Genomic DNA, 6,000 nt, shown 5'->3' on the forward strand with positions numbered 1-6,000 from the left:
TCAGGGTTGCACTTCGGCGTAGAGAGATCTTTTACCAATGGCAGATTATTGGATGAGCCCAATATCTGAATGGATTTTAGGATGAATAATTCCTGAATTGCTGCTGGATTGCACACCAGGTAACTCTCTCCTTGAGCAAGGAGACCTCTAAATGTTAGAGTTTCCTTAACTGAGACTAAGAAATCCTTAGCAGAGAGACCCCTTGCTTGCAACAGATCTTCAGGAAGTGAATTAATGCTGAATTAATACTAATGAAATTAATACTCAATATTAATTATTATAAACTTTGTATAGATAATTCCATTAGACCTAAACGGTTGTTCAAATCTGAGACTAAGACTGAGACCTAAGATTAGCTGCACCTTAGCTCCATTGGTTTAGAAAGCAAAGGCTTCTACTCTGAACCTCATTGATTCAACATTGAGGATAAGATTGGAACTAAGCTCCATCAGGAGTTTAGAAAGCAGCGTAGTCCCCTCTGAAGCTCATGACTCAACAGAAATGTATCTTTTACCCTTTTTCATCTCCAGTATCTGTCCTAATCATTCTAGTTGAATTCTAACCCAATTTTCCTCTGTATGTTTCTTCCATATAGTAATATGTTTCTTCATATAGTAAGTCATAAAGTGAACTTTGGTCAAATCGCACTTTGGCATCATATTAAGACTGCTTTTGCTAGTACCTTTGATGGTGCTCTTAAGAAATCTAAATCACTCATCGCTGACAAACTGGCATAGCCAGTAAGATCCTAAATTAGGATTCATGACAAGAACTAGAAGAACTAGAGGTATCACAGGTATATAAATCTGAATTTTGATGTATTTCCTTTGCATACAATTCATCTTCCTTTAAAACTCAGAGTCAGAACCCATCACCTACCTCTCTGTACTTCTGCAGTCCACCATAACCCTCCACGTTTCACAACAGGGCTATGAAATTGCCTTTCATTCACCAACTTTTTTTGTTTAGTAGAAATATTTTAACTGAATGTCATTCTGTAGGACTTTTAGAGTCAGCATGCTCTGACCTGCCAAAATAATCTGTATTTGACAAATACAGACTCACAAATCAAATTATCACTAGAAGTTAAAAAAAAAAAAGTACTTAGGCAAGAAAAGCTAAAGACATAGATGATATCCTTACTTTCTTTCAATAAAGAACGTCAGTTCATAGATCCTGAAAAAGACGTAGCTAGCACTGAACGAAACAAGTTCAGCATCTAACTTCAACCTTAGGTCTGTTGTGTGTGAGGTTTATTAGGATACTATAGTTATACAGTTGCCTGGAAAAAAGAAATCTTTTGATACTTGTTGAAGTGGCCTGAGGCCACAGGTATGTAATGGATGGAGTTGATGCATTATTAACTGAACAGAAGGTGAAAATAAATCAGAAGTCCAGCACAAGTGCACTTTGGAATTTTTATTACACAGCAATGCACATGCTATAGTAAAAATAACAGCTTAAACTTCACAGTGGTGGTTTTATTTGTTGCTAGGTTGGGGATTTTTTCACTTTTGTTCTGCTAATGCTAGGTTATTACACCTGAAAACTAATATGAGTGGAATGTCTTCCAAATATATGTATAGGTTGAACTAAAAATGGAAAACATATAAGGCAGATTTTACATAGCACTATAACAACACTGATGTTGCTATTGATATTGCTTCAAGATTTACTAAGTAGTTAAGTATGAAGAAAACAAGGAAGACTTCATATATAATTATCAATTAAATACCTAAGAGTTTTTTCTTTATGTCTTAATGTATTTTCAATTTTAAAATTCTCTTCTGATGTGAAGCTTTCCATATTTACATACAAGTTGGATTAATAATTGCTATTGTATCACCTGATAATTAATTTACCATTTTCTAAGTTTACTATTAATCAGCTCTTAATTCATGTAATGTACTATGTCATTGTGTCGTGACTGACTTTACAATACTGGGAGAAAGACCAAAAGTACAAAAAAAATTACAGTTAAAGCAAAAGCAGTTATTGGAATTAATCTCAAAGTTTAACCAACCTCTGATGTAGAAAATGAAATATGAAAAGAAACCTTAGACAAAAATTACTTCAGATTCTCTTTTTCAACCAGTACAAGCTCATGTGCACTCAGAAGTTTAAGGTCACTTAGGTACCCCAGTGAGTCTGACAATTCAGACGTCAGTATTTGAATAGAGCATCTTATCCAGTAAGTCACCACTCTGGGCTTTCAAAAGCACTCATGTGTTGAATATATACATGGATGTTTACATTTCCTGAAAATCTTTACCTCGTGAGACAAAAATGGAGCTTTGGGCTTTTACCAGGGGAAGGATGACCGGTGATGGGATGTAGGGAATCTTATCCTGAGTGTGCCTTTAATTTGAAATATGTGGGAGGTAAGCAGGATATTTTTATGGTCAGAAACAGACTCTGAAGAACAAAGAAGGTAGGAAGGCAGCAAAAGAGCTTCCTAGAATGAGGTAAGTTTGTGTCTTCTCAATCATTCAAACTTAAACCAGATATCATTCTTCCCTGGAGAAAAATCCTGATCTGAGGGGAAAATTTGACTTCAGGCTTGAGCAGATAATTTCAGATTAATTACAGCATTCTTTGCCTAATTTGTGTAATATCTCTACTGAAGAAGTTTAGATTTTTGTCTCTGAGTTACTAAAATAAAAGATAGATTAGGAAAGTGCAAAAAACCCTGAATGACTCGATTCCCGAAAGAACTTAAAACCTCTTAGGTCAGAGCTAGCACCTGATTTTCTACAGACTGCCTCAGAACTTGACAAAGAATATTATTTGAAGGAGAAAAAAACATCTGAGACAGACCACTGACCTAGTCCATAAAAAATATTAAATTCACTGAACATTTGCATTAGCAGTGCTCAACTGGAGTTGGATTTTAAGTCTCCATGTTTTCATATGAATGTAATGGTCATTGGCCTTTAGTCCTTTGCTGGCACTTTACTCAACACTTAAGTCTAGAAAGAAGGTTTTATATCTGTATTCAACTTTCTATAAGTTAGGGGTCTAAACTATGCAGATACTCATGATAGTTGAGAAACACACATCTTTAAGAACAGAAACAAGTGCTACAAGCTGTTGAAGAACCAGTAAAGTCACTAACTCCAAAATATATCTAGAGAGAGAGACAGATTTTTAAACAATATCCTCTTTTGGAGTTTCATACTTTTATCAGCTGTCTAAATATTCTGTTGTTTCGTTTGTGTTGGTTGTTTTTGGGTTGTTCCTTTTTTTCCCTTTTGTCTCTACAACCCACCATGCATTCTACTCTTCAATATCAAACTGGTGGAATTTTTTGGTAGTGATGTAAAAAAATTGCAAACCAGTGTTTTTTTATTTTGTAGGACAATCTAAGTATTTGCTGTCTTACATGTGTCTTATATAGTACTTTACATGTTTGATTGAGCCTGAGGATGGTCACCTCTAGCTGGTAATTGGGCAATGTCCAGTGATGAATTTTTTAGAATAACTTTCCCACTCTCCAACCAGAGCCTCTTAGCTAGGAATTGCACTCATCTTAGTACAGGTACTACATCAAAGGTGATGCTCATTTTGTGTTCTTCAGTTGTCAGAAAATATATGCCACATGGATACATTGTGAGCAGTAACCACGATTGTTTGACTACAAAACTATTATACAATCTAAATTCTTCAGCTTAGATATAGTAGTTTTAATTCTAAGCTATTGAATAATTTCATGGCATCCATTCAACCCAATTTGAATCTCACCATTAAGAAACATAAAATATGAGTCTTTACATTTACATATTTGTATATCATAAAGAACACTACCCCCCAAGTAATTTTTTTCCCCTTTAAGTAACAGCACTACAACGTTCAGATTTTTCAGTCTGGTGAGATTTTTATTAGCTGTGTGTTTTTAATAGGCTGCATATTGTGTATACCATCTTCAGTGAAATTTTACAGAATTAAATGGTTATATTTATTGCAGTGAAGTTGCCACTGACTCATAAATTAATGGATAAAAGATTCTCACAGTAAAATAGCAGGAACATAATTAAACTATGGAACTTTTCCCAGTTTTGCGTGACATTTTGAGAAATTAAAAGTGTAATTGCTTCAACTTTTTGAATAGGGCTGGCACCAGGTTGAAGCCTACTACAACCTAGTTGTAGTAATTATCCACAATGCTCTCTGAGGTTCTATTCACTTATACTCTTATATCGTGCATTTAAAAGAAATCACTATGAAATATTATATAGCATATAGAATAGAATTTTGGAAAAAGTCTTCAGGGAGTTGGCAAATAGTAATGTGCAAAACCTCCTGCTGTAATCTGTCAGGATTCTGTTCTGTAAAGGGTTGTTGAGGGTAAACTCGATCTGAGTGTCTGTATCATTGACGAAGCTATTGAAAAGCAGCAGTCCCAAGACAGAGCCCTGAACACCATTCATCACTGGCCTCCAATGGCTGTGTCCATCCAGCCAATCCCTTATCCACCAAATAGTCCACCCTTCAAACCTGTGTCTTTCCAATTTAGAGAGAAGGATGCCCTGTGGGATTGTGTCAAAAGCCTTACACAAATCTAGGTAGATTACATCAGACAGTCTTCCCTTGCCAACCATACAGTATCCGGGGGTGTGAATTTCCAGAGTCCCACAAAGTTATTTTTACCATTTACATAGAAGCATGCAAACACAATTAGTTCAAAGGGAAATGCGATATCTTGAACTTAATAGATCTTCAGTCTGTTGCAGTTTGCAATTTTCAGGAATATAAAAAAGAATGTGAAATTTTAAGCTCTCAATGGTTTCCTGTGGTTCAGATGACTGTGCAGGCAGTTTCCTGAGAGAAAGATATTTAAAATCTTTGCAGACATTCAGTATCTCTAGTACTCTTTAGTTGTCTTGATAGAAAGACAAAAAAAGTCAAAACAAAATGCAATATTAATATAAACCAATTTAATATAAATAATTGATAACATTGTTAATATTGTAATAATTAATATTAATATAAATCAACTCCAAAATATTGGTTAAATAGGAGAACTTTCTCTTACGCTGAAACACAAACATCTGTTGCATAAGAAGTGGGTAGAGAAATAGTATTGAACCTCTTGCTGTTGTTGAGCATGTTCTGATTCACTGACTCTGAAAGTGGGATTTCTGTACTTTGTCTGCCACATATTAAATTGTTAATCACTCCATGTAAAGAGACAAATACATAGCAGAGAGTTATATCCAAAGTTTTCCAAGATCGTAACAGAAAAAAGAAAATGTTTATAGATTGGGGAAAAAGAAAAGAAGCTTAGGTCTTGGTGAAAGGGAAGAGTATATCCAGGCTGAATGGTACTTGAGCATGGCTTATATTTTGCTACAGGAGACCTGTTAACTCCTTAGATGAAATCAAATTCAGCAATGACTTTCCTAAACAATGTATTTTTGAAGGAGAATATAGTGGCTGTTGCTTCATTTGTCTTCTGACTGCACCCTTATGCCTCATCCTAAAAGCATATTCATAGGATTGGATATAAAGCAGTATAATGTTTCTTCCACTGTTGTGAAACATTGCATGAAAACAATGTCAGGCTGTGCTAAGAATGGAAAGACATCTTCAGCTTGGAAATGGTTTGCTTTTTTTCAGGATAAGTTACTGTGTTTAAATTTTAATAGAGGCTTTGTATTTAATTATGTAAAACCTTTATAGAGTATGGTGCTTTCCTCTATGTTTCAGGAAAAGCATATCTTTATTTTATATTATTTGTAGTCAAATGATGAAAATGCTCACCATACAGATTCGGATAATTTTTTCTTAAACTAGTAATTGATTTTTCAATTTTTGTATCAAGCATCATCAGATAACTTCCATGAGTAACACATTTCCTTTTAGAAGTTAATGGAATAAGTGTATGAACTGAATTGAATAGGAGAATTCACCTTCATATATAGTATAATTTTCCACAATATTCATTAACATAACTGAAAGTAGATTACAATTACAATGGTACCTTTGATACAGCTTGAAAAA

This window comes from Lepidothrix coronata, unplaced genomic scaffold, assembly GCF_001604755.1.
Source record: "Lepidothrix coronata isolate B3197 unplaced genomic scaffold, Lepidothrix_coronata-1.0 Scaffold50, whole genome shotgun sequence".
In the NCBI taxonomy this organism is placed as follows: Eukaryota; Metazoa; Chordata; class Aves; order Passeriformes; family Pipridae; genus Lepidothrix; species Lepidothrix coronata.